Consider the following 10296-nt stretch of genomic DNA (forward strand, 5'->3'; position numbering starts at 1 on the left):
GAAGGGAGGGAGAAAGAGAGAGAAGGGGTGTGGAGAGGGAGACAATGGGAAGAGTCAGGCTTCCAGCTAGAGTCAATTTACCACACCAAACAGCCTGGGAACCCTTTGGGACTAAGAGGTTATCTGGGTTGTTGGTGCATATTTTGAGTGTATTCACTCTTGATTTTAGCTCCATTGTAGCCAGGCCTACATTTTCCTCTAGCTTCATGTGCAGAGATTTCCAGGGCCAGTCCTTTTCCATTAGCTGAACTCAGTTTGCCCATCTGTATACTGGGACTCTGCCTTCTAATCTTGGCTCTCAGTGCCCTTTTCAGCAGGCTATGCTTTTGTTTATGAGTAGGTTATTCTTCTACCCCGCTCACGCTAGATATGGGCCATGTTGTATCTGCTCCTGGACTCTGCCCCATGGTTCTTTTGTGAGGCCCTCCATTTGCGCTCCTTAGACTGGGGAGGGGAGTCCCTGCTAAGTCTTTAGTCTTACTAAGTGCCTGTTGTATGCCAGGTGCTGTCTTCCATGTTACCAACTCCTCTTGGCCACACTTGTTATAGATCTGCTTGGATTAAATGCCCCTTCTCCACCGAGTTTTCTGTGGCAGGAGTGGCACCTTTCTCTTGGTGTTCTTTCTCCTCTACCTAACCTCAACAGAGCAATGTGCTGCTAATCCCCTTCTCAATTGTCTGTAACTAGGTCTCTGACGTCAACATTCAAGTCTGCATCATTTCCAGAACATGGGAGACATACCTCCTCTTGGTACCATGCAGACTTAGGCCTGTAGTGAGGCTTTCCCTTCCAAACCTTTCCTGCCCTTTCTGGAGACTAGGACAATACTCCGTGCTTTCCACTGCCCTCCACTCTGCCTCAGCCAATGGATCCTGAATAAATAGCTGCGGTGGATTTAGGAGGTTGCCGGGGCAGTGGGCCTCTGCCTGTGTTTAACAGTACCTGAACACACTTTTTAAAAAAAAAAAAAATGGAGAGCTCCCCATCAGATTCAGACTCCTTCCCTTCTATTGGGAAATCCTTCCTTGAAAGGAGCTGAAGTCCATCTCTGAGACCGGGAGTCATACGTAGTCAGCTAAAGAAAGCTCATGGACACCAGGCAAGGCACCCACCCCCTCAGCTATAGGAATTGTATCCAGAGTCAGATGATCAGCTCCAAGCGATATAGAAATTGAATAAAGGGTTGGATCCTCTGATTTGACTCAACAGTCCTGGTCATTACCTATGGACATCCCCGACCTTAGACTACGGAATATGGTGGCTGAGGCCATGACTCAAGTCTTCCCAATGCTGACCACCTATCTGCAGGCTGTTCGTGGCTAGTTTCTGGAACAGAAGCATCTGACCCTGAAACTTGGGTGTTTAGCTCCTCTACCACTATGCCTTCATTCCACGTCCCCTCATTCCTCCCTGTTCTGATTGGTGTGAAAGGAAAGGCAGATGACATTAATGCCCACTATGTGACAGATACTTTCTTACATGCTAGCTACTATGTCTCATAATGCTGTGCAAGCATGTAGCATTGTTATTCACATATGATGAACATAGTAACTGAGACCTGAAGCAGTGGAGGTATAATTTTAGTTTTGCATTGCTCTGGTTATGGTAGCAAGCTTAAGAGGGCAGGTTTTAAAGCCAGATTTCATGAATTTGAATCTCAGCCCTTCCACTTCACAGCAGTGTGACTGTGAGCAAGTTACTCAACCTCTCTGAATCTCCGTGTTCTTACTTCTAAAATGGTAGTAATTATGCTAACAATTTAAGAAACATTGTGATGACTAACTATATATAACACCAAAGGCCCAAGTTGTTAACATTGAATATCATATCAAGGATTTCTTATAACTATTATTCTGTTAATTTTTCTTGCTAGAATTTATTGAACCCCCCCATTAAAAACTGGGTATGCTAGGCATTCTGCATTTAAGATGGTCCCTGACCTTAAACCAAGTGTGGTGGCTCATGTTTGTAATATCAGACTATGGGAGGATGAGGCAGAAAGATTGCACGAGTTCAAGGCATATCTGGGCTGCAGCGTGAAAGCCTGCGTCAAAATAAAAAATGCGAGCCGGGCGATGGTGGCGCATGCCTTTAATCCCAGCACTCGGGAGGCAGAGGCAGGCAGATCTCTGTGAGTTCGAGACCAGCCTGGTCTACAGAGCTAGTTCCAGGAACAGGCTCCAAAGCCACAGAGAAACCCTGTCTCAAAAAAACCAAAATAAATAAATAAATAAATAAATAAATAAATAAATAAATAAATAAAAAATGCGTAAGGATCTTAAATCTTGTTAGTTACACAAATGCTTCCTTTTTCTTGAAGAGAAGCTCAGGACTCAGGTCTCAGAATTGCCTAGCCTGAGGTTTCCAGCTCTGAGTAGTACAATCATTTCTGCAACTGGAACCACAGCTTGGTGGGATTGTGGGAAATGCGAATAAGGCAAATTGTCTTTATTAAAGGGTTAAATAAGACAAAGTCTTTTTTTTTTAATAATAGAGAATCCACTTGAAAAAAATTGAAATTTCCCCCGGGCCAGCACTTCTTCAAATCAAAATGTGTGTTCCACGATGCATGGTATTCTCAGAATTTGTGCTTCACTTACCAGCTAAGCCATTTAAGTTACCCAAGTGGATAAGCATGTCAGGCCCAGCTCTGACCCCTCAGGCTAAGGCACAGGCTCCCTTTTGTGGTAGAGATAAAAACCAAACCAAAAACCAAATGGGATTCTGCTCAGTGTTCTTGACTTTGATTGGGCACGGCTATGTGCCATTCTGCGCAAGTCAAACTTCTTGCCTTGCTAAAATGGCTTTGTGATTATTTTCTTGAGACTCCAGACCTAGTTCTATTTCTTTTCTTTTCTTTCTTTCTCTTTTTGTTTTTATTTATTTGTTTGTGTGAGGGTTTGTTGTTGTAGTTGTTGTTGTTTGAGACATGGTATCTCTGTGTAACATCCGGACTTATTTCTAAGAAGAGTAAGGCCTACATCCTTACAGTCCTGCCCAAGAAGAGTTTAAAACAGTTCATAGCTGTCAGTCTCTATCTCTTTCCAGTGAATTTATCAGTCCCTTGAATTAGCAAAGGGTATGGAATTGGAGAGGATAGTGATGGGAGTGTATGAATCCGTGTTCTGAGAGCAAGGAAGACACAGTATCTGCCTATGAAAAGCCATGAGATATTCTGTTCTCAGGGAACCCATGTCTGAAAGTGACACCCACTTCTGTTCCTCGCTTCATTGAGTCTGAAGGTGGTCCAAGCTCTTTGTTAAGAGCTCTCATGTGAGGAAGGAGCCTGAGCTTCTTCTGAGTTACTGTGAAAGTAGCCCTGTTGTAGACCTGGACGTCCCATTCCGTGGAGAGACTTGACAGAATCTTCCTTTGTATCTTTCTCTTGAAGCCCAAACCCCCACTTTCTGAATTTCAAGGAGACTAATCCCTTGTCTTGGAGCTTGGTCCCATCCCAATATACAGGCAGTAGGATGGAGGACTCCTGGGTTTCTCCCTCTTTGTGCCAGTTCCTGTTGATCTCCACCAGGGATCTCTTCCCAACTTTTCCAAGAATAAACCTTGGAACATGAAAGATTCCAGAAAACTAGGTGAGAAAGGCTCCCATTTAAACCTATAAGAAAGATTTAGGATGGGGAATATGGGATTTCCTTGGTGGAGTCTAGAACCTCTGGGTAAACCCAAGAGTATGAGCTTGCTGGGAGGACAAGGGATACCTTACCTCCAGGAAAAGAGGAGGCTTCGGTTCAACCTCCATTCCTGTACAGGTGACCCTGCAGTGGGAGTTGCTCAGTGCTTGCCATAGGACAAAGGATCCTTGAGAGGTACAAGCTTCTGGGCATAGCTCCTATGTTGGGGGTAGCTGCTGTAAGAATCCTATTCCTGACCTAGGAAAGGAGTTAACCTCTCCTGGTATTGGTCAGGAAAGATTCTAGGGGACCTAACTTCCCAGAACATGTAGTAAGATGATTACAATTTGAGTTAATACTCCTTAGGAGGAGACAGTGGGTCCCTGGCAGGGGGCTCTTGAGATTATAGATCACATCTGATCTGAAGCAATCTACCACAGGATGGAACAGAAGAGATAGGGGCAGTATATCAGCTATCTGAGTCACGAAGAGAGTTATGAATTTGGGCCACAGTTAACCTAAAAGGGGCAAGGAACCACTCACAACCAGACAAGCTATGTGCTGTCCTCACCTTCACATGGCAGGAAGGTATTACTATACTTGTTTGACAAAAAGAAATGGATGCAATGCATAAAAGACTTAGCATGACATCAGCAAAGCACTGTGCTCAGGGATTTGTACTTAGCCTAGTCCCACTGCTGTGCAAGATGGACCTGAAAGTATCACAGGGAGTAGATCCAACTGTATGTGGGCTTAGATGGTGTGGAAACTGGATTGGAACCCATGTTATGGCACCTGGTTGGAGCTCATGCTTGTGAGAATACTCTTTTCTTCTTGGTGGTTGTCAGGTAAGGAAGGACGTGTGGCCCACCTCCCCGTTCCCCTTGCACTTGAAGCCTCAAGGGTTATGAGCTCTGAGGGTTATTCTAACACCTCATCACTCACCTCTTTGCCCAGAAACTTGTCACCTCATTTGCCCTGAGGCCAAGACAGATGCAAGTTGTTGAACATTTCTGGGAAATGCTCAAGAACTGTCAGTGGCTCTGCTATGGATAAAAAGGGAGGGAAGAGGCTAGTAGCAGAAATAACAGCCACATCAGGAGTTAGACATTTAAAGTCTCAGGAAGCTCTGAACATAAAGAAATCCAGACATGATCTCAAGTCAGCCTGGGGTGTTATAAAGTCGTCTAACCTGGAAGAAGAGATAAGGTGTGTGGGTAAGGCTCGAATGTAGCCAGAAGTCATTACTTTACCAACTATGGACTTCTGAGATTCAACAAAGTACCCAAAGCAATCTATCATGAAGAGGAAAAGTCAAGTGCACTAACTACATCAGCCATCGGGACCTCAAGGTAGTCAGGAAATGGGGGTAGAGGTGGGCCCTGTATGTCTAAGGTATCTAACAACACAGGCCACTCTCTTTCTTAGACATTTTCTTTCTTTTTTTGTTATTTTTGACTTATGTTTTTCTTTCTTCCTTTTATTTTTTGTGATTCTTAACAAAAAATAAAACTTGGAACCAAAAACATAATTCTTGATCATAATGTAAACTGTCTTTACCATACTAAAATAGGATTCTAATATAAGTTTTAGAATTTATTTATTAGTGGGCACAGTTTTAGAAGATCATAAATGACAGTAAACTAAAAATTACTGACTTTTCTAGTTGATTTTTCTGAAAGTCATATACCTATGCTTGGGAGCAAGTGAGTCAGTTGAAAAACTGGAAAGACAGGAAAGGGTTGTGTCTCAGTGAAAGATTGTGGGCTCATGCTGTCCAAGGTCCTGGGTCCAATTCTCAATATTAAGAAGTAAAAAGTAGAAGTAAGGTAGCAGAATATGGACAAAGACGAAGAAACTAAAATACAGAATTAATAAATTTTAAAGAAATGGGTTACTATTCTGTAAGAAGTAAGTAAGATCTAAGGATGGAATAAAATTCAGATCATTATTTGACTAAGGACCTATATTTTCCTCTGGGTGTGGTGAAAAATGTCTATAATATATAATGCTAGCAAAAGCTGTGAGGGAACTGAGGCAAGAGGATCATGAGTTCTGGGCCAGCCTATTATATGGTGACAAATGATCCTGTCACAAAACAGAAGAAAGTATCCAAAGTCAAACAACAAGCATATGTTGTTTTTATATTCTGAACCCATCAGGGGCTATCACAATGATGAACCTTGGGATGATCTTCTATACAGAAAAATTACTCAAAAGTTCATTATTCATTGACTCATGAATATTTCAGACCAAGAAGGCTTTAATGTCACCAAATAAAAAGGTATATCCCAGTCTAGAGTATCATATAAATGTCATCATCTGAGTAGAAAAGCTTTTAGATTTTAGTCTTAACAACCCCCAATTTCTGAGTCACAGATGGTCATTTTACAATCTCTTCTTATCTTTCACATTATTGCTTACATCCTGTGAAAACAATAACTACTTTTAAAAAACTTGGCAATATCTCAAACCATTTTAGAATAAGGACAATGTATTGTTGCCATATGTGATCTTGTAAACAATCTTAATTGGGTTAAGAATGTAGCCTCAAACAAATTTTTTTCCTTTTTTACCGATTTTATTGAGCTATACATTTTTTCCACTCCCCTCCCTTTCTCTTTCCTCATGTTCAACCCTATTCTGCTCCCAATTTACTCAGGAAATCTTGTCTTTTACTACTACCCATGTAGATTAGATCTATGTAAGTCTCTCTTTGGGTCCTCATTGTTGTCTAGGTTCTCTGGGATTGTGATTTGTAGGTTGGTTTTCTTTGCTTTATGTTTAAAAACCACTTATGAGTGAGTACATATGATAATTGTCTTTCTGGATCTGTGTTGCCCCACTCAATATGATGTCTCTAGATCCGTCCATTTGCCCACAAATTTCAAGGTGTCATTATTTTTCTCTGCTGTGTAGTACTCCATTGTTTAAATGTACCACATTTTCCTTATCCATTCTTTGTTTGAGGGGCATTTAGGTTGTTCCCAGGTTCTGGCTATGACAAAAAAAATACTGCTATGAACATCTTGGAGCACATGTCCTCGTGGCACGATTGAGCATCCTTTGGATATATACCCAAAAATGGTATTGCTGGGTCTTGAGGAAAGTTGTTTCCTAATTTTCTGAGAAATTTCCATACTGATATTCAAAGGGGCTGTACCAGCTTGCACTTCCACCAGCAATGCCGGAATGTTCCCTTTATCCTACAATCTCTCCAGCATAAGTTGTCGTCAAATATGGTGTGGGATTCCCCTCTGTAGGCTATGAATATCATTGGTTAATAAAGAAGTTGTTTTGGGCCTGTGATAGATTAGAGAACAGGTAGGCAGGGAAAACTAAACTGAATGCTGGGGAAAAGGAGGCTGAGTAAGAGAGAAGCCATGGAGCCGCCACCAGGGAAAGGCATGCTGAAACTTTTTCAGTAAGCCAGAGCCACATGGCAACACAGAATACTAGAAATGGTTTAAATTAAGATATAGGAGTTAACCGATAAGAAGCCAGAGCTACTGGGCCAAGCAGTGATTTAATTAATACAGTTTCTATGTGCTTATTTTGGTTCTGGTTGGCCGGGACAAAGAAGCAGCCTCATACATCTTTACATGGCTTGTTTTTCTTATTCTATTACTTTTTCTACACGTTTAATATTTATTTCTGTCCATTTGCATGCAAAATTCAAGAAGCCCTTGTTTTTTACTGCTGAGTAGTACTCTAATATGTATATATTCTATACTTTCTTCATCCATTCTTCCATTGAAGGACATCTAGGTTGTTTCCAGGTTCTGGCTATTACAAACAATGCTGCTATGAACATAGTTGAGCATATACTTTTGTTGTTTGATAGGGTATGTCTTGGGTATATTCCCAAGAGTGGTATTGCTGGGTCCAGGAATTTGATCCTGAATTTTCTGAGAAACCGCCACACTGCTTTCCAAAGTGATTGCACAAGTTTGCATTCCCACCAGCAATGGATGAGTGTACCCCTTTCTCCACAACCTCTCCAGCAAAGGCTATCATTGGTGTTTTTGATTTTAGCCATTCTGACAGGTGTAAGATGATATCTTAAAGTTGTCTTGATTTGCATTTAGCTGATCGTTAAGGAAGTTGAACATGACCTTAAGGGTCTTTTGGCCATTTGAAATTCCGCTCTCGAGAATTCTCTCTTCAGCTCAGTGTTCCATTTTATAATTGGGTTTATTAGCATTTTACAGTCTAGTTTCTTGAGTTCTTTATATATTTTGGAGATTAGATCTTTTGAGTTTTGGGGCTAAGAGACAGAATATTAATTTATTTTAAATGGGAAACTGCGTATGCAAGAGGCAATGACCAGACCCTGGATGAAAATAGCGCTGTGATCGGTCATTCTTTCACCGCACAGATTGAGTGAACAAAACACTTCTTCGCATCATCTTCAAGATTGAAGGACAAACCAATTTGCCTTTGAATACATCTAATATGCCCGCTAGTCCATGGCACTCCATGCCAGGCTTCCAGCTGCCTGGGATCCTACTTCATCTTCTCAAGAAATTCCCAAAGTCTTGGGTGCTTTAAAAGATATCTCCAACACAAAGCTTTCTCACTTTAATCTCTGGAGAACACAAATGTCTGACTCTGTTGATTTAACAAGTTGCAAACAAGCAGCCTCTATTTGTTCTTCCATGGGTAGCCCCTCTGTCCCTTCACCTAAGCCTTGGATGGTTCTGTTATCAGTAGCCTTGAAGCCTCAATAATGGGATGTTGTTGCCTCTCTTCCAAAAGAACGAAATGTCCCTCTGAATGGAGACATTCCACTCTCTCCCTGGTGAAGAGTTGGTTCAGTTGGGTCAGCCAACCAGAAGACCAAAGGATCCCTTCTCCAAAATGGGGCTCCTTCCACTTAAGCCACACTAGAAAGAGAAAGGGGCCATACTGATTCATCTTCCAGGAGGTAATCTGCTTTCCCTTACCATACCCCTGCCCCTCCAGCAGTCTCCCACAGAGCTGCAGTCTCTCACCCTCTTGACTCTGGCCACTTTACTTCTCTTTTCTAGGTGTTTTTTTTTTATGCACTGAAATATTTTGCCTGCATTGATGTCTGTGTACCATGCAGGTGCCTGCTATCCAAGCAGACTAGAAAAGACATCTGATACCCTGGAATTGGAATGGTTGTGAGCACCCTGCTGGATGCTGGGAAACTCACCCAAGTTCTCTGCAGAAACAAGGGATGTAAAGGCGTCAGGGTTTCTCTCTTAAACTCTAAGGACATCGTCATCCAACAACTAGAGAGAACGCTCAGTGATTAAGAGCACTTTATCTTTTTTCTCTTTTTTATTGTTTTTATTGACCTCTACATTTTCTCTGTTCCCGTGTATTCTTCCTCCTCTCTCCCCTTCTATCCTGTGCTTTGACCCGCATGCTCCCAGTTTTTTTTTTTAAAGATCTTATCTTTTTCACCTTCCTATGAAGGTTTATGTATGTCTCTCTTAGGGTCCTCTTTTTTTCTCTAGGTTCTCTGGGATTGTGAGTTGTAGACTGGTTTTTCTTTCCTTTATGTCTAAAACCCATTTATGAATGTGTACATACTATATTTCTCTTTCTGGATCTGGGTTACCTCACTCACTATGGTTTCTTTCTAGATCCATCCATTTGTCTGCAAATTTCAAGATGTCATTCTTTTTAACACCTAAATAGTACTCCATTTTTAAAATGTACCACATTCTCGTTTTCCATTCTTTGGTAGAGGAGCATCTAGGTTGTTTCCAGGTTCTGGCTATGACAAATAATGCTGCTGTGAACATAATAGAGCACATGTCCTTGTGGTATGATTGAGCATCCTTTGGGTATATACCCAAAAGTGATATTGTTGTGTCTTGAGGTAAATTGCTTACTAATTTTCTGAGAAATCCCCATATTGATTTTCAAAGCTGCTGTAGAAGGTGTGCACTCCCACCAGCAATGGAGGACCATTCCCCTTACCCCACATCCTCTCCAGCATAAAATGTCATCACTGTTTTTGATCTTGGCCCTTCAGACATGTATAAGAAGGAATCTCAGAGTTGGTTTTATTAGCCTTTTTCTGATGAGCCCTTGATCTTCCAGAAGACCCTTGGTCAGTTCTCAGCATCCAAATATAGGATCATAAACATCTGTTAAATGCAGTTTCTGGGAATCAAACACTCCCTTCTCTCCTCTTCCAGCACCATCCACCCAAGGGCTGTACATGTGTGCATGCAGGCAAAATACCCATACACATAGAAGAGCATAAATAAATCTAAACTGTTATTGTCATCAAATATTCATTTAGTATTTTAAAATCACATTATTAATGAGACCCAGAACCTCAAGAGGATGTGCTCATTTTTCTGGAATCAATATAGATTATTAAAATAATTGTTTATGGTTTTGTTTCTTGAGGCAGGCTTTCTCTGAGGAATAGCCTTGTCTGTCCTGGAACTCACTTCGTAGACCAGGCTGGCTTAAAACTCATACAGATCTTCCTACCTCTGCCTCCTCAGTGCTGGGATTAGAGGCGATCGCCAGGGCAGATGTCAATATGTCTTAAAATATATAATAAAGATGAGATGAACTATTTGTTTCTTTGGGGTGTTTCTCCTCATAGTATAAAAACGTTTGGTTATTTTTTAAAAAATCTATAATTGTCTGACACAGAAAAGTTAAGGAAGTCTG

Source organism: Microtus oregoni, unplaced genomic scaffold, assembly GCF_018167655.1.
Source record: "Microtus oregoni isolate MIOR12 unplaced genomic scaffold, Mior012 000050F_002, whole genome shotgun sequence".
In the NCBI taxonomy this organism is placed as follows: Eukaryota; Metazoa; Chordata; class Mammalia; order Rodentia; family Cricetidae; genus Microtus; species Microtus oregoni.